Here is a 27,081-nt window from a genome sequence, read left to right as displayed (position 1 = left end):
AAGAAAACCAGGATGATAAAGAGCTTTGAAGTCATGATAAATAAGGGTCAGTTGAAGGAAATGGGCATGAAAGAAGATGCAGAAAGACATAACAACTATCTTCAAATATCTGAAAGCAGTCTGTCATGTGGAAGGAAGATTAGACTACAGTTACCCTTTTTACATCATGACTTTCCCCATTGTTATTTTGATATATTGTGGGTTGGCATAAGAAATTAAATGGGAATTTTGGGGGAGTTTTGCAGAAGCCACAAAAGACAGGAGAGGGTCAGCAGATGACAGAGCCTATGACCAAACACTTAACCCAAATTTTACAGTGAGGTACTGTAAACACCCCATCAAAGAAAAAAAAATCACACTTCTTCTCTAGTGCAAAGGGAGGGCCAAAAGATTTGACATGGATTTTCTAAGTTGTGGGGGTGGGGGTGCTACATCCCTAACCCCACAGCATGGAAGGGATAACTGTAGCTTATTGACTAATTGATTCTCTTCCTACCAGTCTGACACATCTTTTACTCTCCTTTGCAGGATCATTATCCATGTTTCAGCACCTTTGTGGGAATCTGAGGTGAGGGCTCTCTGTCATTTCCTACTCTCACTACTCTGATTAGCTCCCAAGGATTCAATGACTACTTGTGCGTAGATAGTTCCAGATATATACAGTCAACTCTAATTTCCAGTTCGGAATCTGTAGTTGCTTGCTTGGACATCTCTTTATGGATGCCCCATGAGCACCTCAAATTTAATTAATTTCCAAAATGGAATCCATCCTTCCTGCCAAGCTCACCCTAATTTCTATCAAGGGTGCTTCTTTTAAGACACCTTTCCTGATTACCCTAGTTGTCAAGACTACCTCCATCCCTGTCTCTATTTTTAAATTTTTTTTAGGGCAATGAGAGTTAAGTGACTTGGCCAGGGTCACACAGCTAGTAAGTATCAATTGTCTGAGAGCAGATTTGAACCCAGGTCCTCCTGAATCCAGGGCCAGTGCTTTATCCACTGCTCCACCTAGCTGCCCCCCCCCATTTATCTTTTACATATTCTGCATCCACTTATCACTGTAGTATGCCCTCAGTTGAATGTAATCTCCCATTGTTTAGCACAGAGCTTGGCACATAGTAGGCTCTTAAAAGATGTTTATTGAATTAAATTGAGGGCAACCTAATAGGGAGCCTGCCACATAATAGGCACTTAACAAAAGCTTAATGATTATTTGACTGGAGGGAGGAATTCCCTTCATGGCCTAGTCTGGATTCAGCACCCAGGGCAGAGGTTGCACAGTCACTGCAAACACCCATCAGGCCTTGCGCAAAGAGCATAATGCAGCAGAAAAGAACAAAGCCAGCCTATGGTTTAAAGCCCCTGCTGCTGGGCGAGCCCTCGGGCCAATGGGAAGGCAGCATCGTTATCATGTGACACATCCACCCGGCAGGAGGCCGCCTGAAGTATTTTTCTCCTTTATTTAAGGATTTTCTTTAGCCCCGCCTTCTTCTGCGCTATCTCGCGAGAGCTGCCTTTCTCCTTCTCGCGAGAGTGGACTGAGCGACAGCTTTGGGGCGGGGCGGAAGGTAAGGTAGGCGGAGCCGAGCGCTACAGCGGCTACGGCGGAAGCCGGTGCTCGGCTCGGGGGCGGGTCGCGGGGGCGGGGAGGGAGGGGGGAGGGAAAGAAGGTGGGCGGGTGGGGGCGCTCCGTGGGAGCCGTTGGTCGTCGTCGGGGCCGGTGACATGTCTGGGAGCAGCGGAGGCTGCCGCGGCCCCGAGGTGAGCGCAGTGCAGGCCCCTCTGCCTTAGGTGTTGTGGGGGGCCGGGGCGGGGCTGAGGAGGAGGGTAGGTGAGGGATGAGGGAGGGGGAGGGGCTGGGAGGATGGAGGGGGGATCTCGCCTCCCCTTCCCATCCCCCTCCCAGCCTTGGACTCGAGTCCAGCCCCTCTCCCTCCGAGCCTCCAGGGCCAGTCCAGCAGTCGCTTAGAACGTCAGCGGCGGCGGCCGCAGCAGTCGCCGCAGCGTCTTGTTGAGCGTCTCCTCGGACTGTCTGCCGCAGGAGGGAGGGGGGTAAGAGCTGCAGACGGGCGGGGGCGGGGGCGGGGGCCGGGCCGGGCGTTGCTCCGGGAGGAGGGTAGGGGGGAACTTGGATACAGCTGGAGGGAGTCCCCTCCCCCCTTTTCCCTTCCCCTTCCGCCCCCATACACCCCACCCCCACCAAGGGGGCCGAGGACCTGGGGTCCTCTCCGTTTGGGCTGGGTGCTTTCAGGCTCCCCCTCCTTCCCGTTGCACCCCCGGGGACCTGCAGGCTCCTGCTGCCTGAAGCAGTCAGGCAGCCCTTACGGATGCAGCCGCAGAGCGTGGGTACCTTTCCGTTTTCTCCCCAATGAGCATCCTTCAGCGGCTGAGCCTGGCGCTAAGGAAGAGGGGGGCTGGGTTCATGACGCTGCTCGAAGGGACCTCGGTCTAGTCACTCTCGAGGTCGCTGTCAATGCTCCCATTAGCCACAGAGCACACACTTTAACCTGGTTTTTCCTGTCGAGCATTCTGACTCATTTGTATAAACGCCAACTTCTCCAATATTTCAATAATCCTTTCCATTGAAGCTATTTTATTATATCTACTACATACAATCAAATGAAATTCTTCTATTTTTCCTTTGTTAGAACGAAGGAAAGAGGTTTATCCTTTAGGTTTTTAAGCATTTTTCTCACACTGTGGGAGGCAAGTGTTGTAGTACATTGGGAAGAAAATTGGCTTTGGAGCCAGAGGACCTCGGTTCAGATTCTGCCTCTGACCTTGAGTAAATCACAAAACCTCACTGAGCCTCAGTTTCTCTTCTATAGAATGAGTGGGGTTTGACTAGGTGGCCCCTGAGGACCATTCTGGTTCTAAATTTATGGGTCTGATATTGATATGATCCTATAAACATTAGTTGGTAAGGAGGGAGGCAGTGTGATGTAGTAATAGTGGGGAAAAACAATTGGATCTGAAATCAGTGAGATCTGGTTTGGAAATCTCATATCTAAATGAAGGTTATATGACCATGGACAAGTTACTTCCTGAACCTTAATTTATAGTCTGTGAAATGTACCTTCTCAGGCTTATTACTAATATCAAATGAAAGAATGGAAGATGATGTGTAAATGTCATTTGTTTTTATTCCTCAATTATCCTGGGGCTCATCAAAATGATAAATGGCAAGTGGAAGGAAATCTTGGGTAGTGTTTTGTATCTTAATATAAGAGGGACTAGAAGCCCAGCCAGTATTTAGAAAGACCAAGTTCTATTTTCAGCTTTGCCATATGTTTAGTCTTGGGCAAATTCCTTAATAGTTTTACCTAGTTAGGTTCTTTAACTGTGTAATAAGGGTAATAATCTGATCTACTTTGTTAAGATTATTGTGTTGATAGTGATTTTGATGTGTTTTGAAAGTGCTCTATAACAACACAGAATTCTATTAAAATAAAATCATTTTGGAAAATATATTTTTATGCTAGATTTTAAAGGTTAGTTCAACGTGGGGACCAGTAGTTTTTTGTTTTTGTTTTTTTGCGGGCAACGGAGGTTAAGTGACTTGCCCTGGGTCACACTGCTAGTCAGTGTCAAGGAGCTATGTAGTTTTCAGAGAGCAATTTGAAAGCCAAATGAGAGACCAGTTTGTTTGTTAGTGATTTGTAATAATACCTGTTTTCTCTCTGTCATAGGACGGTTGTAGCTTCAAATGAGATAATATTTGTAAAGTGCTTTTAAAGATTATATACTCTTATCAGGTCATCATTATGACTTTAATTCAGTGCTTCTTAACCTTTTTTTGTGTTGAATCAGATGTCCAGTAGACATCTTTTATCATTGATAAACATTTATTAAGTGCTTACTGTGTGCTAGGCACTGTAAGTGCTGTGGATACAAAAGATAGTCACTCCCCTCAAGGAGCTTACAGTCTAATGGGGAAGAAAACATGTAAACAAATGTATACAAAGAAAGTTATATATAGGATAAATAGAAACTAACAGAGGGAAGTCAGAAGAATTAAGATGGGCTGGGAAGTAAAAGATGAGATTTTATTTGCAACGTAAAGTAAGCCAGTCAGTAGGTGGAACTGAGGAGGCAGAGCATTCCAGGCATGGAGGAGAACCAGAGAAAATGCCCAGAGCACCCTATCATCCCATTCACTTCGGTTCTCAGTGTCATCCTTGACTCTTCACTTTCTCTCATTTCCTCCATCCCCCAATCCAATCATTTGCCAAGTTCTATTCTTTCTACTTTTGATTCTACATTCATAACATCTCTTTTAATATTATAATTTCTCCTTTCCTTCCCCCACTGCAAGCCTTCATCAGTTCATGCCTGGCCTTTTGCCTGTTAATTGGTCTCTCTGCCTCAGGACTCTTCCTACTTTAATCCATCCTCCATTCTTAGCTGTCAAATTGATCTTCCTTAAGCACAGGTCTGACCATGTCACCTCCCTCTATTCAGTCAAGTTCAATGACTCCCTCTTATATACTGCAGGATCAAATTATAAAATTATCTGTTTTCCTTTAAAATTCATAACTTCTCTCCTTGGACTAATCTAGTGACACTGGCCTCCTTTCTGTTCCTCAAACATGACACACCATTTCCAGAATCTAGAAATTTTCAGTGATTGTACCCATGCCTGGAACTCTCTCCTCACTTTTGCTTCTAATTCCTTGGTATTATATATCTTTGTAAATAATTGTTTTTGTATCTTCTCCATTATATTGTGAGCTCCTTGAGATCAGGAACTGTCTTTAGCTTTTATTTGATTAATGATTGATCTTCTCAGTGATTAATGGTGCCTCGCACACAGTAGGCACTTAATAAATACTTTTTGACTTGTCATGGCAGTCTTTGGTGATTTTTTAAAGCATCTATGGATGCCTTCTCAGAATAATGTGGGTTTTTTTTTAATGAATAAAATAAGTGTATAGGTAATAAAGGATGCCAATTTTAAAAATTCAGTTATCAAAATGCTATATATTAAACCAAGTTTATGGATTCTAGATGAAGAACCTCTGCTTTAATCAGATACAGCAATCTGCTGACTGTGTAATTTTTGGCAAGTTACTTGGCCTGCCAGGCCTTCATTTTTTGCATCTGTAAAATCCCTCCTGACTCTGTTTTTTCTCTTCCCTTTACATTGTGCACTTTGGAACCTCTTTTCTATCTTTGACAAACCACTTTGTCTTTGACCTTGTCCTTTAACATGCCTTTTGTCTCCTTGCATTCATGGAAACCTCGGTCCTAGAGGCTTGTATCCTTACCAATTTCTTCAAAACTGGGTATGTATGTCACATCCCTGACACATTGGTCCAGGAAGAATAGTCATGATTCATTTTCCTTTCTGCCGCTTCTAGACTCCCCCTTTACTGTCATTGATCTTCCTTTAAGACTTACTCTCTTTAACACATTCCCTGTTCTCTTACTTGATGATTTGAACATATACATATGATGTTCTCTCAAACAACCTGTCTTCCCAAGTCATCAACCTTGCCTGAATTGTACTTTGCCCCACCTCAACTATATAAAAGAATTGATTTCCTCATCTCCTATAATGCTACTTGACCTAGAAATTTAAAATTATTCTCTTTGCACCCAAGCTATCTTTCTGTCTTTCTTTTTGTTTAACTTTTTACTTTTCCTAAATATATTCTTTGTCTTCACTGCCATCTCCATTCATTATATCCCTCCTTTTCTAGTCTACTTCCAGCCTGGCCCCATTTTCTTCTCCATGCTATCTTGACCTTACCTTTTTTCCACTCATGACCCCTTTTTGCCCAAGAAATTTTTACATGACCTCAGGTATATAGATATATAAAATAGGTGTACAGAATCTTTTACTGCTGTCAAATTTTTCATGACCCCCCCCCACTGAGTTACTTGATGGCAAATGGGGTCGTGACCCACAGTTTAAGAAGCTTTACTTTTACTGTATATACTGTTTCCTATCCACCATCGTAATATGCCCCCTTGTCCTCTTGCTGCTCTTGCCTCGATTAAAAACCCCAACTGTGGGATTTACCTTTTTCACTCCCATTTGCATGCCTTTCATAGTCTCCCTTAATACTAGTGCTTTTCCCTCTGTGATTAAATATAATTTATCCTGTCCTTATCTTGTTTGTACATAGTTGTTTGCTTACATATTGTATTCTCCCATTAGATTGTGAATTCCTTGAGGGCAGGGAATGTTTTTGCCATTCTTTGTATCCTCGGCCTGTACCACAGTGCCTGATACACATTAGGTACTTAATAAATACTTGTTGACTGCTGTTAGAGAAGGTCATACAACTGTGCTGACTGTGTCAACTAATGTGTTACTTACTATTAAATGGGCCACTACTGCTGCAAGCTAATCTTTTTACTTTTCCCTAGTTGACCCTATAAATCTTTCTAAATTGCCATTCCAAATCTTTTCTTCTTTTCCTCAAACCTACAAGACTATTCACTCTTCTCACTCTTGGCAGAAGACCCACCTTCTACTTTAAGAAAATGAAATATAGGGGCAGCTAGGTGTCGCAGTGGATAGAGCACCGGCCCTGGAGTCAGGAGTACCTGAGTTCAAATCCGGCCTCAGACACTTAACACTTACTAGCTGTGTGACCCTGGGCAAGTCACTTAACCCCAACTGCCTCACCAAAGGAAAAAAAAAAGAAAAAAAGAAAATGAAATATACCTTATTGACTCCCTTATAATTGGTCTTTAATGTTTACCGTATATTTCTTCTGCTCTTTTATACCACTACTACATCTGTATCCCAAAGAGGTCATAAAAACGGAAAGGACCCACACACACAAAAAAATATTTATAGCAGCTCTTTTTGTGGTGGCAAAGAATTGGAAATTGAGGGGATGCCTATTAATTGGGAATGGTTGAACAAGTTGTTGTATGTGAATGCAGGCAGATTTTAGAAAAACCTGGAAAGACTCAAAACGTGAAGTGAGCAGAACCAAGAGAACATTGTACACAATAACAGCAACATTGTGTGTGATGATCAACTGTGAAAGACTTAGCTCTTTTCAGTAATACAATGCTAGTCTTAGTGCAGGTCAAAGTATACTATTTTCACTATTATTATTTTTTCTTTCTTGTGGTTTTTCCCTTTTGTTTTGATTGTCCTTTTATAACATGACTAATATGGAAATATATGTGTGTGTGTGTATATATATATATATATATATATATATATATATATATATATATATATATATATATATATAAAAGAATATGTATGGGAGGGAAGAGGGAAGAAACGGGGAGAAAAACTGGGAACTCAAAGTCTTACCAAAATGAATGTTGCAAACAATCTTTTTATATAATTGGAAAATATAATAAAATACCACCAAAAAGAAAAGAAAATGAAGTACATTTATCATGAGTTCCATCTTTTCCCTTTTGTATTCCTCACTACCCTTTCATCATCCCGTATTCTTTATTCATTTGCTCCAGTGCCTTCCTTCTACTTAAGTCCTTGGTTTCGTCTTTTCTGAAAGATAGTCTCTTTATTGATCTTTCCCTTTTATTTATTTTAAATCTTTATTTTCCACTGGCTGCTTTCATATCCCATACCTAAAGAACATTCATTTTAACTTTTAATCCCTTCAGTCTGTAGCTCTCTATCTCATTTCCATTTCATAGGCAAATGAATAGAAAAAAAAAGCTTCCCATATTATAGTATGGCTCCCAGCAATCAACTACAATTAGAAAAGAATCACTTTTGTACTCTTTGGCCATCTTTTGGACAAAGTGCTGTACCCTAGAACTAGAGGTGAGACTTTGGAGGACTTAACCTGTTTCACCTCTGTAACTCCAGCACTGGTTCCTTCCTCCCTGTCCTGATTTGGGAGTACCTCATATGTGGCCCAGTACATCTAGGTGGTCCTAGATATCCTTTCCCAAGTCACTCCCTACAGCTGTGTATGTATTCACCACCTTTCCTCCCCTCCTTCTAGTTCTAGAAGTACAATAAAATAGTAAGGGTATGCTAGTCTGCTTTCTAACTGTTCTAGTAACCATCCTTTTTCCTTTCCAAAACAAAATATCCTTCCTTGCCTATCACTTCCCTACCTTAGAGAAATCATTTCACTTTTCTGGACCTTACTTTTCCTCATCTGTATAATGAAAAATTTAGACTTGATAACCTACCTCTAGGGCTCTCTTTAGCTTTATTATCCTGTCATCCTATTTATTGTCTTCCCTTTTAGGATGTAAGCTTCTTGACTGAAAGGACTTTCTCCTTTTTGCAGTTTTTTACCTCCATAGCTTAGCACAGTGTTTGGCACATAATAAACACTTAAGTACTTTTTCTTTCATTCATCAGCTCCCTGCTGGACATCTCCATCCCAAACTCAACCTGTCCAAAATGAAATTTCTTATTTTCTACTATTCATTTTCTACTCCAAACTTCCCTATTTTTGTTGAGGGCATCAGTGTCCTTCCAGTAAGGATAATCACTTCTTGCTTGGATTATTTCAGGAGCCTACTCTGTAATCCTATTTTTCCAGAGTTCTTTAGCATTACACCCTTTCATTCCCTCTCTTTCATCCATTCCCTATTTCTTCTCAGAATTTTGTGTTGCATTTATTGCCTTTGCCTTTGAAGAGCTACTTTCCATTTCTGAGAATCCTTCATTTTCTTCAAGGTTTAGATCAGATGCTGCCTTCTTTGTGAAACTTCCTGTTGAATCTCCTACCTGATAGTGCTTTCTCTCTTCTCAAATTCTCTTGAATTTGCTTATTTATTTATGAGAAATCCTAGGATTTGGAGCTGGAAGGGCTCTGTAAGGGAGTGAATGTTTTGTTATAAGGAACTAGGAGGGTTAATATTTGGAAATAAAATTACAGTAGAGAGGGAAAGGTGGAAAAATATGTTTTTGTATCACGAGAGATATTGGATGTCTGATGGGGACAGGGCTAGAGAAAGCCAGGCTTTACAAATTTTTTTGTAAATCTGTTTACAAACAGATTCATCCAGCTTTGTAATGTTTGTATTTTTGCCAAATACAGTTGTTGAACCCATAACTTCCTGTTTAATGCTTTGCTTGATATTCATAATCAGAGGGATGTCAGTTAGCCAACAAGTATGTGCCAGGCACTGTACTAAGTGCTGGGGAATTAAGGTGTGGCAATAGGAGATGGAGTGTGGTGTGTAAAGAACAGCAAGAAGGGCAGTTTGTCTGGATCACAAAGTGTGGGTGCAGGAGTAATGCCCAGTGAGGCTGGAAAGTTTGGTTGGGGCCAGGTTATTGTGGTCTTTGGAAATTATAAGAAATTTATATTTTATCTCATGGTCAGTAGGAAACTACTGGAGACGATTGAGTAGGAGAGTTACCTGGCGTTTAAGGAAAATTCCTTCAAAAGCAGGGTGTAGGATGGATTGGAATGTGAACACACTTGAGGCAGGGAAACTAGTTAGGAAGACTTCACAGTGTCCTTCATCCTCAAAAAGGACCAAAAGGACATCACTTTGTTGGGGACAAGGTATAGTGTGAGTAATCAGACTACATGAGCTTGGAAGGCTCTACCACAGGTCAGACACAAATAGTCCACATGAAAATTTGGAGTGGAAATGTCTCTAAATTTTTGAATCTCACATTTCTTTTAAGCTAATGCAATTCCTACTTTGCTTATAGATGGAGGCATGCTGTGATAGGTAGTCCTTTGACAGTGTCATCCATGCTACACAATCCGTTCCAAAGTTCTTCAGAGAGATTGTGAGAACGGAGCACTTGCCTTGTGTGAGTTCTCTGTAAAATAGTCTTTTAGGCAAATGTATGTTTGGCATTTGAACAATATGGCCAGCCCATCAGAGTTGTGTTCTCTCCTATAGCATTTGAATAGGTGGCATTTCAACTTCAAAAATTCCAGGTGATCTTCAGAATCTTCCTAAGACTTTTCAAATGGAAGTGATTCACTTTCCTGGAATGGTGTTGGTAGACCATACAGATTTCACAGCCATACCACAATCAGGTCAGCGCAATGGCTAGGTGAGAGGTAAAGAGGACCTGAAAGTAGTAGCTACATGAGTGAAAAGAAAGATAGTGGGGCAGCTAGATGGCGCAGTGGATAGAGCGCCGGCCCTGGAGCCAGGAGTACCTGAGTTCAAATCCGGCCTCAGACACTTAACACTTACTAGCTGTGTGACCCTAGGCAAGTCACTTAACCCCAACTGCCTCACTAAAAAAAAAAAAAAAAAAAAAAAAAAAAAAAAAAAAAAAAAAAAAGAAAAGAAAGATAGCCTGGTTGTGAGAAATGTTGTTGGAAGAAATGGCAAGATAGAGCAACTGATTGGATATAGCAGGAAAGTAAGAGTGGGGAGTTCAGGAAGTGCTGAAGTTAGGATAAGAACCTGGGAAACTAGAAGGGTACTAGTACCTTCAGTAGAAATGGGGACTTTAGAAGAGGGGATACTTTAGGAGGAGTGAGTTCAGTTTTGGACATGGCTAAGTTTAAGATTTCTTTAGAACATCCATTTTGAAATTTCCAGTGGGCAATTGGTGATGTGGTACTGAAGATCAGGGGAGACACTGGGACTGGCTATATGGATCTGTGAGTCATTTGTAGAGAGATGATAGATAAACTCATGGGAACTTATATCAAGAGAAAAAGTTTAGAGGGAAAAGAAAAGAGGATCGAAGACAGAACCTTTGGGAGTGATGCAATATAAGATGATGAACCAGCAAAGGAGATTGAGAAAGGTAAAGGTATCCTTCAATAAATCTTAAATTTAGTGATTTTGACATTTGTATGAGAGATGCTTCAGAGGAATTTCTTTATGGTAACATTTTACTCTACTGAATTACTAAAAAAGTTAAACATCATGTGAACTTGTGTTCTCTACACTTTTTAGTCAGTTGTGTGAATGTAAAGATGTGGTTTCTTGTAGAATATCATAGGATTTTAATTAGAGGTAGAAGGGATGTTTAGAAGTAAAGTCAAGATGGCAAATTAGGGGCCAACCCAGCTGAACTTTCCAATATTCCCCTCCAAACAACTTTATTTGTTTAAAACTTTTTTTTCCCGATTTATTTAGAATTTTTTCCCCAAATTACATGTAAAAACAAATTTTTAAAATTTTGTGTTCCAAATTCTCTTCCTCCCTCCCTCCCCACCCCCCAAGAACTCAAGCAATTTAATATAAATTATACATGTATAGTCATGCAAAGCATTTCCACATTAATCAGCTTGTGAAAGAAAACAGACAAAAAAAACTTTAGAAAAGGGAACTAGCAAAAAAAATTATGCTTCAATCTGTATTCAGATACTATCAGTTCTTTCTCTATAGATGAATTGCATTTTTCATAAGTCCTTCAGAGTTGTCTTAGATGACAGTATTGCTGAAAATAACCAAGTTATTCACAGCAGATCATCTTACAGTATTGCTGTTATTTTGTATACATTACATTTCACTTTGCATCAGCTCATTTAAATCTTTCCAGGTTTTTCTGATAGCATCCTGCTCATTATTTCTTGTAGCACTGTAGTATTACATCATAATCTCATCCCACAATTTTTTGAGCTGTTTCTCAATTGATGGGTATCTCCCCAATTTCAAATTCAACTTTTTAAAAAAAAATCTCTTTGGACACCAGCCTAGTAGTGGTATTACTAGGTCAAAGAGTATGCATGGTTTTATAGCCTTTTGGCCATAGTTCCAAATTGCTCTACAGAATGTGTGAATGTTTACAAATTTATCAAGAGTGTATTAATGTCTCACTTCTCCGATATCCCCTACATTTGTCATTTTCCTCTGTTATCCTCTTATCCAATCCTATAGGTGTGAGGTAATACCCAGAATTCTTTTGGCTTGAATCTCTCCAATCAGTAGTGAGAACATTTTTTTTTAATATGGTTATAGGTAACATTGATAATTTCATCTGAAAACTTCATGTCTTTTGATCTTCCTTCTATTGGGGAATGGCTCTTATTTTAACAAATTTGACTCAGTTCTGTATGTGTTTGAGGACTGAGGCCTATCAAACAAACTTGCTTCAAATTTTTTTTTACAGTTACTAATTTTTTTTTTTCTGGTGAGGCAATTGGGGTTAAGTGACTAGTCCAGGGTCACACAGTTAGTAAGTATCAAGTGTCGGAGGCTGGATTTGAACTCAGGTCCTCCTGACTCCAGGGCCAGTGCTCTATCCACTGCGCCACCTAGCTGCCCCACACAGTTACTATTGCTAACTGTATTTTCCTCCATCCTATTTTCTCCCCATGACATTTACTCTATTTTCTATCTTCTTTCACCCTATCCTTCCTCAAAAGTGTTTTGCTTCTGACTAACTCCTCCCCCAGTCTGCCCTCCCTTCTTTCATTGCCCCCCCCTTTATCCCCTTCCCCTCCTACTTTCCTACAGGGTAAGATAGATTACTATACCCAAATACCCAATTGAGTGTGTATGTTATTTCGTCTTTGAGCCAATTCTGATAAGAGTAAGGCTCACCCACTCCCCTGTATCTCCCCCTTCTTCCCCTCCACTCTATAAGCTTTTTCTTTCTTCTTTTATGTGAGATACTTTACCCTATTCCACCTCTCCCTTTCTCCCAGTGCATTCCTCTTATCCCTTAATTTTATTGTTTTTAAAGATATCATTCCTTCATATTCAACTCACACCTGTGCCCTCTGTCTAAATATACTCCATTCAGCTGCCCTAATAATGAGAAAGTTCTTATGAGTTATAAGTATCACCTTCTTTCATGTAGAAATTTCAACAGTTTAACCTTTTAATATCCCTTATGATTTCTTTTTCTTGTTTACCTTTTTTATGCCTCTCTAAGGTCTTGCATTTGAAAGTCAAATTTTTTTTTCAGCTCTGATCTTTTCATCATGAATGCCTGAAAGTCTTCTCTTTCATTGAATTTCCATTTGCTGGGTAGGTGATTCTTAGTTGTAATCCCAGTCCTTTGCCCTCCAGAATAGCATATTCCATATCCTCTAATCCTTTAATGTAGAAGCTGCTAGATCTTGTGTTATTTTGACTGTGGCTCTAAAATGCTTGAATTGTTTGTTTCTGACTGTTTGCAATATTTTCTCCTTGACCTGGGAGCTCTGGAATTTGGCTATAATATTTCTGGAAGTTTTCCTTTTGGGATCTCTTTCAGGAGGTGATTGGTGGATTCTTTCAATTTCTATTTTACTTTCTGCTTCTAGAATATCAGGGCAATTTTCCCTGACAGTTTCTTAGAACATAATGTCTAGGCCCCCTTTTTTTGATTATGGCTTTCAGGTAGTCCAATAATTTTCTCTTGGATCTATTTTCCAGGTCACTTGTTTTTCTAAGGAGATATTTTACATTGCCTTATACTTTTTCATTCTTTTGACTTTGCTTTATTGTGTCTTTATTTCTCAAAAAGTCATTAGCTTCCATTTTCTCAAACCTAATTTTTAAGCAATTATTTTATTCAGAGAGCTTTTGTACCTCCTATTTCATTTGGCCAATTCAGCTTTTCAAGCTGTTGACATTTTTTTTCATGATTTTCTTGCATCACCCTCATGTCTCTTTCCATTTTTCCCTCTGGTCTTTTTACCTCTCTTACTTTATTTTCAAAGTCCCTTTTGAGTGCTATGGCCTGAGACCAATACATATTTTTTTGGAAGCTTTGAACGTAGGAGCTTTGAGTTTATCTTCTCCTGAGGGTGTATTTTGATTTTCAACATAGAAACTTTCTAGGCTTAGCATTTTTTTTTCTGCTTGCTCATTTTTCTAGCCTATTTTTTTACTTTTAACTCCTTTTTAAAGTGGGGCACTGCTTCCAGGGTGGAGGGTGCACTGTCCCAAGCTTAAAGGGATTTGAGCAGCTGTTTTCTGAGATACTTACAGGAATTTGTAAGTCCCTAGTTCCTCCAAGGTGGTATGATTCAAATAGAGGCATGTTCACCACTCCTCTGGCCTATGCCTTGGCCTGCAAGCAACCACAGGCCTGCTTCTCTGCTCTCTGACCCAGAACAGAATCCTGCTGCACTGAGGCTACAAGCTCTGGCATGCCTGCACCCCTCCCTCGCCTGGGTTGCCACCCAAGACTGCAACCTGGATCTGAGCACTGTCAAAACAACAGAGTCCTGCATCAACTCCAGCAAAAAGACCTCTGTAATCTCCTCCTGGTCAACTACTCAACCTCCTCACTGTCTGTGGGCTGTTTCATAAGCAGCTGCTCTCACAGCTGATTCAGAGGCTCCTGAGGGCTTGTTCTCTGGGGTGGTCTACCTGGGGCTGGATCTGTGCTGTTGCAGCTTGCACAGGGCTGCGTTGCGTTCTCACCCCAGTACAATAGATCTTTCCTGCCAACCCTCTAAGCTGTTTTTGGTTGGAAAATGATTTCACCCCATCCTTTTGTGAGTTCTGCTGCTCTAGGAATTATCTTATGGAATTATTTGAAGGGGTCTTAGGGAGAGCTCAGGGAAGTCACTGCCTTTCCTCAGCCATCTTGGCTCTGCCTCCCCAAACTACTTTAAAATAATGCCTCGGGGCAGCTAGGTGGCACAGTGGATAGAGCACCGGCCCTGGAGTCAGGAGTATCTGAGTTCAAATCTGACCTCAGACACTTAACACTTACTAGCTGTGTGACCCTGGGCAAGTCACTTAACCCCAATTGCCTCACTAAAAAAAAAAAAAAAATTAAAATAATGCCTCACTCAAATTTTGGACCAGCAGAGCCAACAAAAAGTCCAGGTGAGATATTTTTCCAGCCTAAGAAAACTTAAGAGGTAGGCAGGAGAAATCTGTTTTGGTGGAAGTCTGGTGGAGGTTTTTGTGGAGCCCACATATGAGGCAGTGGCAACAGTGACCAGGAGCAGCAGCAGTAGCATCAGTAGCATCAGTAGTAGCTTCAGGAGCCCTCATCCTAGCAATGGAGGGGGTCAGACAACTGCTTAGAAAGAGATTACAGGGAACCCTTTGCTAGCACTGTGTATAGCTGGTGTTTATTGGGAAATCTACTGTCCATATGCAGTTCTGGGTCATGATTCCAGGGTGGAGAGGAGTCCTGGTCACAGTGCCACAGCAGAGAGGTACACTAGCACTTGTGGCTGCTGGGGACTAGGGGCCCATTTTTTAGTTAAGACCAGAGCACAGACCAGGAGAACTTGACCATACTTCAGGATCATACCACTTTGGAAGCAACAAAAATGTACAGACTCCTCCAGAATTAGCTCTGAAAACAGCAGCACAAAAAGGCCTGAAGCTTGAGATGGTACTTCCCCATTCCCAGGTGAGGCATGCTGAGTTTTAACATAAAGTTCATAGTCAAGAAATGGGCTGGAAAAATGGGTTAATAATAACAAAAATGAACATCATAAAAAGCTACTAAGGTGGCAGGGAAGATCAGGACATAAACTCATAAGAATACAACAATGGGAAAATAGCTACAAAAGAAACCTTAAAAAAAGTGCTAATTGTTTTCAAGGCTAGCAAAAATTCCCAGAAGTGTTAATGAAAGAAATAAGAGTGGTAGAGGAAAAATTGGGAAAAGAGAGTGATGAAAGAAAATTATGAAAAGAAGCACAAAAAATACTGAAGAAAGTAACACTTAAATAACAGAATTGGCCTAATGGTAAAAGAACTCCTTAAAAAACAGGAATAGGGCAAATGGAAATGGAGTTAGAAAAATTCACTTAAGTAAAGAACCCCTTAAAAAGCAAGAATTGGTCAAATAAAAAAAGTACAAAATCTCCCTAAAAAATAATGCTTTAAAAATTAGAATTGGAGAAGTAGGAGCTAATAGCTCCATGAGACATCAAGAAGCAAAGTTAAAAGAATGAAAAAATAGAAGAAAATGTGAAATATTTTATTGGAAAAATAAATGACCTGGAAAATAGATGGAGAGAAAATGTAAGAATTATTGGATTACCTGAAAGCCATGATGGAAGAAAGGGCCTAGACATCATAGATCAAGAAATTATCAAGGAAAACTGTCCTGTTATCTTAGGTCCAGAGGGCAAAATAGAAGTTGACACAATCTTACTGTCCATGTTAAAAGTGCAGAGGGCTTGGAATATGATATTCTGGAAGGCAGAGGAGCTAGGATTACAACCAAGAATCCGTTAGCAAAATTAAGTGTAATTTTTTTCAGGGGAAAATGGGTTTTTAGTGAAATAGAGGACTTTCAAGCATTCCTGATGAAAAGCACAGAGCTGAACAGAAAATATGACCTTCAGATACAAGACTGAAGCAAAGCATAGAAAGGTAAACATGAAAGAGCAATCATGAAGGACTCAACAAAGTTAAACTGTCAGTTTACAGAAGAAGAAATCAAAGCCATCTCTAATTTTATAAAAAAAAAACCCCAACCCTCTAATCACTTGATTAGAGAAATCCAAATCAAAATTCTGACGTGCCATTAGAAATGATGAATGCCAGGGGGCATGAAGGAAAATAGGTACATTAATGAATTATTGGTGGAGTTGTGGACTGGTCCAACCATTCTGAAGAACAATTTGAAACTAGGCCCAAAGGGCTAGAAAATCTTTTGATCCTGCAATACCATGACTATGTTAGTATCCCAGAGAGATCAAAGAAAAAGGAAAAGCACCTTAACAGTAAATATATATATTTATGGCCACTCTTTTGTTGTGGCAAAGAACTGGAAATTGAGGGGATGCCCATCAACTGGGGAATGACTGAAGAAGTTGTGGCATATGAATGTGATGGTGTACTCTTGTTACATAAGAAATAATGAGAGGGGCAGCTAGGTGGCGCAGTGGATAAAGCACCAGCCCTGGATTCAGGAGGACCTGAGTTCAAATCTGGCCTCAGACATTTGACACTTACTAGCTGTGTGACCCTGTGCAAGTCACTTAACTCCCATTGCCCTGCAAAAAAAAAAAAAAAGAAAAGAAATAATGGGGTTGGTTTCAGAAAAACATGGCAAGGCCTTTATGAACTGATACAAAGCAAAGTGAGAATAACTAGGAGATCATTGTGCATAGTAACAGCAATATTGTAATGATTATCAACTGTGAAAGACTTGCCTACTCTGATCAATACATTGATCCAAGAAATTCCAAAGGATTCCAGATGAAAAAATGCTGTCCACTTCTAGAGAGAGAATTGATGAATTGAGTGCAAATTGAAGTATGATTTTCTCACTGTGCTTATTTTTCTTGCTTTTTAAAAAAAGTATGGCTAATGGGGGCAGCTGGGTGGCACAATGGATAGAGCACCAGCCCTGGAGTCAGGAGGATCTGAATTCAGATCTGGCCTCAGATACTTAACACTTACTAGCTGTATGACCTTGGGCAAGTCACTTAACCCAATTGCCTCACCCCCCCCCCCAAGTATGGCTAATTACAAATATGTTTTGCATGATTTTGTGTGCATAATTGATAACATATTGCTTGCCTTCTCATTGGTTGTTGGAGTTTGTGGGAGGGAGGCAGAGAATTTGCAACTCAATTTAAAAGGAAAAGAGTGTTAAAATAAATAACAGGGGCAGCTAGGTGGCGCAGTGGATAGAGCATAGGCCCTGGAGTCAGGAGTACCTGAGTTCAAATCCGGCCTCAGACACTTAACACTTACTAGCTGTGTGGCCCTGGGAAAGTCATTTAACCCCAATTGCTTCACTAAAAAACAAAACAAAACAAAAAAATAAATAATAAATTAAAAATTGAACCCTGGAGGAAAAAAAAGTCTTCTTCGTTTAAAGATTAAAGAATTGAGGGGTCAAAGGCATTGCAACTAAGAATAAGTGTCACAGCTGGGATTTGAACCCATCTTCAAACTTTTCCTCAAAAGCAAAAATATATAATAGCATAAGAAAATCAGAGAAAAGAAACCTTTTCCAATATAGATGGGAACATATTTTCTCACAAATACATTGTTAATGGGAAAGGGGAAACACACTGGGAGCACACTTGTAGGGTGTGCAAGCATGTGGCTGGGGATACCTACCAAAGGTAAATCAAATTCTTATCACTACATCCACACTGGAGCTTTCCTCTGTTTCTTATTCTTGCTTCCCTTTAGAGCTGCTGATGTCTTCTGGTGAAGTTGTTTGGTGACCTGTTTTCTCTGCTGAGCTGGACCCCAGGTCCTCTTGCTTCAAACCTACCACTCTGCGCTGTACCCCACTGCCTGGTTTGTGAAAGTCTGCATGTTCCTTCTTCACATTTTCATTGATGATTTACTTGTGTAAATTATTCTCATAAAGATTTTACATAGGTGAGAAAGACCATTTTAAATTTTCTTTGATAGAAAGTTTATCTTTGAAGTAATCATTTTTCTTCCACTGATTCTGAATGACTAGAAGTCATGGAATACCACAGTCTCCAAATAATTAAAGTTGTCACCCAAAAGGAAAAAAGCTCATTTAAAGCATGAATGGGCTCTAGCACAAATGGATATCATCAGAGATGTATGATTTACTGGAAAAAGAGGTAGGCTGAACATGTAGTGAGTATAAGTGATAACTGATGGGCCTTTGCCATCCTTCATTGGTATTCATGAAAATTCAGGATAATTGGGTCATAGAGAAATCCTCCATCTAGTTGAAACCCCTCTGTGGAGATTTTAAGGATTATCATGAAAAATAATCGAACAGGTTGGAAAGGTATGGATTGTTTGTGATCTACATAAGTGATGTTAAACTCAAATAGAAATAGATCTCTGTAGCTGTATATTGACTTAAAAAACCACAAATTAACATTATCTATGTTTTATTATATTTGTATTTTGTTAAAATTTTCAAATTACATTTTAATCTGGTTCTGCTCCATTTGGGAAGCTATGAGTTTGACACCTCATTGAAGAAAGTATTTATGACATATAGGTATGGGTAGTCTATAAGCCTTTGACTTTATTCTTATTGTTGAACGTACTTCTGGAACAAGCAAAAATACATACTTAATTTAAACAGTTTTTATATATAGCTGATGGCATATCATTTATTATTGATTTAATATACCATTTGTTGTCATTGCTTTTAAAAGTTTATATCCAGACTCTGGGGCAGCAATTTAACCCCACCAAGGATGATCTTTCTACTGGAAAACCAAATGTGATGTATATTTTTTGCTTTAAAAAACATTGGAACTGTCTTATTTCTGTAAGATCCCAAGGTTGTATTGGTGTCCATTTTATGATTGTGGCAAGAAAAGATTGGATGGCACTTAAAAAACAAAAACAAAAAAACCCTAACATTTATATAGTGCTTTACTATGTGCCAGGCAATATGTTGTGTGTTACAATTTTCATCTTACTTGATTTTCACCACAACTCTAGGTGATAGGTGCTATAATTTTCCCCATTTTACAGATGGGGAAACTGAGGCAGTTTAACTGACTTGCCCAGGGTCATATAGCTATTAAATATCTAAGGCCAAATTTGAAATTAGGTCTTCCGGACTCCAAACCCGGCTTATATACTGTGCCATACTAACTTATAACACTTTCTGTGGTTAAATCCATTATTTGTTTCAAGCAAGTGACTTGCATATCAACTCTTACCACATAGTTCAGAAGTCTGGAGTCTGGGAGACTGCTGGTATCATAGTAACAGAAGAAACATATTAAGGAGTTAAGAAAAGACAGATTGGATAAATAGGGAACAACAAAGTACTCTGAGGGAGAAAACAGAAGGGAACATGTGCTATGCAAGTCATACCTCACCAACTTCTTGACTAATATCTCCCCCCAAACATTGATGGAAACAGTGCAGAAGTCTGAACCCAAGAGCCTTAGGAATAATAGTGCCCCTTAATTTGCTCCAGGCAAATTTACAGCTGAGCCCCTATAGCCATAATTATGGGGAGAAATCTTTGCAGAGAAGGACTTTACATTCTCTACGACTAGCAGCAACTACTGATCAACTGCTGCTACTAGACATAAGCAAAAGAGCCCTGAAAATGACAGTACTGCTCAGATCACTGATCCTACTTTCAGCCCAGCCCTCATAGTAATCATCTGAAATAGCAACCCCTGGGAGAAAGGGTCAGTCATTCCCACCAATTACCAGCCAGTTCTTACCCCCTCCATCCTACCCCCCCACACACACACACACATACACAGTGCAGGTAAACCAGTCTGTCTATCTGAAGTAATAAGGCACCATGAGGAAGTTGCAGTAGGCAGCATGTGCTAAGCAAGTCAAACCACCCGTACCACCTTGACCAACATCTCTCACTCATACTGATGAAGATGAGCCAGGAAATTTAAGAATGGCAGTACTTCCAGCCCAGTTCTTGTCACTGTCCTGTGGGGTTGCAGCCTGTAAATGTAGCCTGGTCACAGTTCTTGTAGGTGCTACAGCCACAGCTACTGAAGACCATGAGTGGGGACACTTTGCCACCAAAGTCCTTCCCAGTCTTCTTCTCCTCCCTCCCTTTCCTTCTCCCTCCTTTTCCTTCTCCCTCCCTTCCTTTCCCCAGTTGACTTGTGATTTGAATAGAATAGGTGGGATTATCATTTGACAGAAGAGAACTTCCAGAGTCTTGTTTCATTGACTCATCTTGGTTTGGAGTTTGCCTTGGGATCTAAAGGACTTTGCCATTGAAGGCAAATTCTGGAAGGTTTATTACCAGTAGGCTGACCATATGGTGTTAAATATTTCTTTTTGTTTTTTTGGTTCCTTTAGTTTGTTTTTTTCCTCTTCATTATAAAATTGGCATGTAGACATGAACATTTCCTTAATGCTAAGTAGAGAAAAAGATGACTGATTCTTCATTGTTGTACAGCTTTTTTTTTTTTTGGATAATACTTTAACATGGTAGTTCTCTTACTGCTCTACTTATCCATGTTCCCTTCTATACTTAATTTTGGTCCATTTTATTTGTTTTTTAAATGATTCATTGATGCTCTTCACTTTTTTTTTTTAAGTGAGGCAATTGGGGTTAAGTGACTTGCCCAGGGTCACACAGCTAGTAAGTGTCAAGTGTCTGAGGCCGGATTTGAACTCAGGTCCTCCTGAATCCAGGGCCGATGCTCTATCCATTAGCTGCCCCGATACTCTTCACTTTTAAAAGTGTCATTGTTATTATTCCTATTCCCCACCATAGAAATCTTCCTTTGTAATAATTAGTATAGACACACACACACACACACACACACACACACACACACACACACCAACTCCAAATACTTACTGGTTATTTCTAAAGATATAGTTCTCATTCTGTACCTCTACTCCATCATTTCTCTACCAAGAAGTGGGAAGCATTGAGTCAGTTTTCTTCAGTCATAATTCGTTATTATATTGATCGTAGTTCTTAAATCTTTCATAGTTTTCCTTTACAGTGTTGTAGCTGTAGAAATTATTTTCTCAATTGGGTTCATCATCACTATGCATTAGTTGACTTCCATTTGAAGTGAGAACGAAAGCAGACAATTAAAAATATGGATCAGGAGCAAGGAGTGAGAGAAGCCTTATAAAATGTACAGGAAACTTTTGCATATTCATCATGAATATTTTCTTCAAGAAGAGATTGAGAAGGTACTGTTCAGGGCAGAGTACCAAATACCAACATAAAACTTGAAATGGATCATATTTTAGCTGACTTGTTGCAAATGTGAATCATTCCTGAGTCAGCAGTCTTTATATAGACCAGTGACTTGTTAGAGCAAAGAGCAAAGCTAATAAGCTAGAAAAAACAAAAGAAAAAGAAAAAAAAAAAACAACCCTCCCATTCTGATCTATTTAAACAAGTTGATGGTGAATAAAGGACAAATTAGTGAAAGCATACCAACTAAAATAATTTTATAAAGAAATTTAGCTGACAATCTGTGCTATAATTAGTCAACAAAACATGTAGTATGTTCCAGGCTCTGTGCCAAATGGTGGGACTACAAAGAAAAGGAAAAAAGGGCCTACCTACAAGGAGCTTGCATTCTAGTGGATGTGGCTTCAAAAAGTGCTGTAATGAACACTTGACCTACTTTTTAAGCATAGAAGGATGGCAGTTAAGGACAACACATTTTCGGGATATAAGTTTGTTTGCAAAAAGTTAGATATGAATGATGGAAGATTATGAATATTCCTTCAACATTGGAAAGGGTTGTGGAAGGATAAGAACACTAATACACTGCTGTGAAATGGTCCAACTGTTCTGAAAAACAATTTGGATTATGTAGAAAAATGATCCTATTTTGACTCCAAGGAGATCAAAAAGAACAAAAAGTCCCATATACACCAAAATATTTACATCATTTGGAAACAAAGTGAGGTCCGTCAGTTAGGGAATGGCTGAAAAAATGTGTTGTATAATAATGGACATGATAAAGGAATTCTGTTGTGCTGCGAAAAATGAGAGAAATGAGGAATTCAGAGGACTAGGGCAAGACTTCTTTGAATTTATAAAGGAATGTAAACAGAAGAGATCCAGTGATCACAGTAATGTAAACAACCACACTAGGAAAGTAGCTGAATTCAGATTAATTATAATCACTAGTCTTGGTCCCAGAGAACAGATGATGAATCTCTTCATGAACATTTACTCAACGCCTACTATGCATCATCTACCATGCTACCTTTGTGTCTTCATGTCAGTCATTTTCAATATAATCAGGTCCTGACTCCAAATCTGGTGCACCTTCCACTGTACCATCCATGTTCCATTAGCTCTGTCTTTGAGAACTCCATGATGCCTCTGTGGCAGGGTAGAGGAAAGAAATAAAACTTTGATGGAAACAGTGCTGGGATAGGGAAAGTGGTTTAAGTGTGGTGTAAACTTTTCATAAAACCATTAACTTAGAAACCTGACAAAACTGCATGCCTTTCTCCCACATGAAAATAAAAAGAAATTTTAAAATTCTCCAAGAATACAATTAGAATGTAAATAATATTCAGTGCTTTCCTAGAATAACAAACAGTACCCAACAAAATAAGTTATTGGAAGATAGAGATGCCAATGTACTTCTTTCTCATGGAACTGTGAGCATGTGTACACACACACACACACACACACACACACACACACACACACACTAAGTCAATTTGTCCAAAAGATCCAAATTGTGGATTTCCATTTCTCTTGCTGCCCACAGGTAACCTTAAAACCAAAATTTAAATTTAAACACTGGCATGAAGCTATTTAGAATCTGTACAAAACATAAAAAGGTACTCAATTTCAGCTATCATGAATATCAAAAGTAAATATTTAGCATGTCACAAGCAATACCTAGTCCTCTAAAGCAATATTCACTATTGCCTATATGTAAATGGCTATAAATCTAACCTTTTTTTTCTACTGGGATTACTTGAGATCTTTGGTCCTTTTGTCTCATCTCCAGCCATCAAATAAAACTAAAACTTCAACCTTAGTTCATTTGCAAAATCTATTACAACCACTCCTGTGCCAGGGGAGTTGAATGACTTTGAAAGAAGATAAACTGCCAACCTGCCTTCTCCAGCTACAAACTCATGTTTCAGTTGAAAAGGGATCGAAGGATAGAGATCAAGATCCAATATTACTCTAGACATGGAAAAGTACAATGTTTCTTGATCTTAATGTCCATCACTCAGAAATTAAAAAAAGATTTTACATCAATATAGATCTTCCCTTCAGTGAGGAAGGTCACGATTTACATATATCTGTCCATGTTAAGTGACTTTTATACATGTCTTCTTATAAGTTCATGATAGGGAGTCCACCCAAAAGGCTCAGGGGCTTTCCTCCCATTTTGGACATGGTTAGGATAATTACTAATGCTGCACACACAGGCTGTATCCATGTGTAGTCCTTTCCAGTTCTAGATCTATGATCATATTAAATTATACAAATGAAAGTTGTATGAGCACAAAAAACACATTTGTCATAACAGATGGCAGAGCACAAAAAACACATTTATCTTAACAGATGGCAAAAGACAAAATAAAAAGAAAAAAAGCTAAACTAAATTTTAATTTTTGTTTGGTGCAAGATAGATTGCTGTTATCTCCAAGTCTTTTTCAAATTGTTTCTTTGGAATACCTTTGTTTCTACATGCATTATTGACCACTGTAGACAGTGTAACCTTGTCTTATCTCTAGTTTCCATAGTTACATATAGTATGATCATCATAACTGCTATAATTTTATCACCACGATAGGCACTATTATAATTTCTATATCCTTGATCAGAATAGTTATTAAGTTCTTGGTTTCAATTTTGGCTTTGAATTAGATTTTGGCATCACCTCATCTGACAGCTGTTATGTCTGTTCCTTTTTTCTGTTGTTACCGTTATAACACTTTGAGCTGTGCAGTTTGATTTCACAGTTACCAAAACCAATTTTATGGTATCTGCTTCCTAATAATCTTTTTTTTCTAATTTTTTATGTATATATGTGATTTTTTAAAAGTCCCCTTATTTTGTTTGGTTTTGTATTCAATATTCCCAATTTTTCCAAATCCAATAAAATATTCTTGATTGATTATTTAGCTATGTTTAGACTTAGACTATCTGCAGATGTTTTTCGTGAGAGCTCTTTTCCTTTTATAAGTTTATTAATTTGTGTCTTTGGGCGTCTATCAACCTGAAATCCCTTTTATTTAAATTCTAGAACTTTATCAGTAACCTCAACATCTTCAAAAAGCACAAATCCTGATCTCCTAAGAACTTTGGATTATTGAATCTATTTTAACTTTTAGTCTACAACCTCTCGAAAATAAAACAGCTTTTGAGGCAGATCTTGTATCCTTCCTCATCTCTCCAGTAATCATTTTATCATTATATTTCTGGGTTTTGCTTGAATTGATTTTGGGCTCTGTGTCAGACACCTCAGAGATGCTGTATTCTTTAGCATCTTTCACAGTGATGTGATTGATGATGTTTAAAATGGAGTCAGAGTGGTATGGACAGCAACTTATATCAGATATTAGACTTACCAGAGATACTTCATGTAAAGATTTTTGCATTTTACTGTTTGGGTTATTCTAGTTGCATTGGTTTTTCTTTGCAAATTATTGAGTATGTGTTTACATCTTGTATTTCCCCTCTAGAATCTAAGCTTCTTGAGGGCAGGAATGATTTAATTTTCATTTTGTATCCTCAGTGCCCTGCGTAGTTTCTTAATTGTAGTACCCTAGGTGACCTTTTTATTGGCCATTGCCTTAGATTTTAGCAGGTACCTCGTAATTCAAGGTGCTTTGATATTTAAATTTATACCTGTTGAAGAAGTAAGGGTGAATGACTGAGCTGCTGTGTGGGATTTGGTCCATTTTTTACTTACTGTTTATTGAAACTGCAAGTATAGCCTCTAATTTTTATTTCTTTATTTATTTTTTGGTGAGGCAATTGGGGTTAAGTGACTTGCCCAGGGTCACACAGCTAGTAAGTGTTAAGTGTCTGAGGCTGGATTTGAACTCAGATCCTCCTAAATCCAGGGCAGGTACTCTATCCACTGCGGCACCTAGCTGCCCCCTATAGCCTCTAATTTGAGAGATTCTTTTCCTAAGCAAAATAAATGTTTGTGTTTTATAAAAGCAGTTTATTGTAATCCTTTTCACTGCATATTAAGAGTTAACAATTTTCTTTGATAAAAATACTTGTATTTTCATGGTTTGCATGCTAAAAGTGAAACAATTTTTAAAAATCTTTTTTGTATTTTATTTTATTGCAAGAAACCTTCCCTCCCAAGAACACAGTAACTTCTTCCAGATCAAGGCTTCTTAAACTTTTTCCACTCATGACCCTTTTTCGCCTGAGAAATTTTTGTCACCCCGGGTATTAGGTATATAAAATAGTTTTACATAATGTTTTACTGTTGCCAAATTTTTCATGATCCCCACATTGTCATGTGACTCCAAATGGGTTCGTGACCCACAGTTTAAGAAGCTTTGCCCTAGATAATTATTAGCATCTGTACTGTGTCAGCTGCCTACCAGAAGATTATAGTCACCTATGAAGGCAACCAAATGTGTGTTTTCCATAGGCTTATTATAATATAAATAATCCAGCATAGACCACTAGTTCAAATTAATAGCTTGTGTAGGAGGCTACTGAGGGTGTTGAATGTATGCCAGGACTAGGTTGCCCCAGAGAGCAGTCATGAATTCAGAAAGACCATCCATGAAATCAGCTAAATGTATATACTCGGGCTTTTCAACATGCAAGGCCAGATCCTGAGGCAGGACAGTACTGATAAATTATATAAGAAAGGGAGCTTCCCCCCTTATAACTGAGAACAATCCAGCCTCAAATTGCATTGCGTTTGAATTTGTCTTGCGGTTCTGATGACTAGGGTAGAGTTAGCAAGCATATCTGTAGCATTGTAGGAAAATTTCTGCCCTACCTTTTCTTCTTTCTCTAGCCTCCTTTACAGTTGCGGGGGCCTTAGTAGCATTTACAGCCCTTTGCTCAGTAGCCATCCAAGATCTACTTAGCTGATTTATCAGTGAATCCTTTTGTAGTGTGTGGGAATTATGTCTTAGTTTTTGCTTTTGCCTTTTCCTAACTAGTTGATACTATTTTCCATATAACTATCCACTTAGAGAACATTTGCTTCTAAATGTTGAGACATGGGCAGGAGAGACTAATCGTCTCCTTAATCCTGGGGATTAGACGTTATACCTAGAACACATAGTAGGCATTTAATGAATAGATATTTACTTGATTGGATTCGTGCAAAAGCTTTAAAATTTTAGGTAATAATTTAAAAATAAACCTTTTATGATATCTGGGAAATATGCTATCTTTATTTAAAAAAAAAATCTCATTTGAGTTTCTAGTTGCCTCACTTGCACCTTCCCCTTCCTTCTTGTCTTCTTCCCTCCCCACTTTTCCATCGGCACACTACTGCCCTATTCCTTGCCACAACGTTAACTTAAGTTATCTTATTCCTCAATGATTAACATATTTATACCACATCATACATACCCTCCATATCCCAGTGATTCTTCTGTTATTGTTCAAACCCCAGTCTCAGTCCCCCCTCTGCCTATTCTTTTGTTCTCTTCACATTTTAAAGATATTCGCCCTTTCCACTGTGTTCTCTGGGATGCCTGCTTCATAGTTAACAAGTTGTCTTTCATCTTAAACATTTACCTTTGTCATTCCTTACAGCTTTTTGCAGTCACTGAGACCTGGCTCCCTCCTGATGATATAACTCCCCATACTATCCTTTCCAGCACTAGTAATACTTTTACTACCCCCTTATTCATTGGTCATGGTAGGGGAGT

General features: G+C 39.0%; 1 protein-coding gene across 6 annotated transcripts in view; it reads left to right on the top strand.

Annotated features, from left to right (window-relative positions):
* Positions 1 to 27,081, top strand: part of AKAP11 (A-kinase anchoring protein 11) — a 99,911-nt gene that overhangs the window by 8,750 nt on the left and 64,080 nt on the right. For 3 of the 6 annotated variants that reach the window (XM_043998630.1, XM_043998625.1, XM_043998629.1), the window contains exons 1-2: positions 1,664 to 1,761; positions 17,959 to 18,069. The gene's annotated coding sequence lies outside the window, so the exon portion shown is untranslated. Of the gene's footprint in view, positions 1 to 528; positions 569 to 1,467; positions 1,569 to 1,663; positions 1,762 to 1,899; positions 2,053 to 17,958; positions 18,154 to 27,081 lie in introns of those variants that run through there. The other 3 variants (XM_043998627.1, XM_043998626.1, XM_043998628.1) reach the window with 3 other exon arrangements.

The sequence above is a fragment of the Dromiciops gliroides genome, chromosome 3 (genome assembly GCF_019393635.1).
Source record: "Dromiciops gliroides isolate mDroGli1 chromosome 3, mDroGli1.pri, whole genome shotgun sequence".
Classification (NCBI taxonomy): domain Eukaryota; kingdom Metazoa; phylum Chordata; class Mammalia; order Microbiotheria; family Microbiotheriidae; genus Dromiciops; species Dromiciops gliroides.
This window is presented reverse-complemented; position numbering and strand designations above follow the sequence as displayed.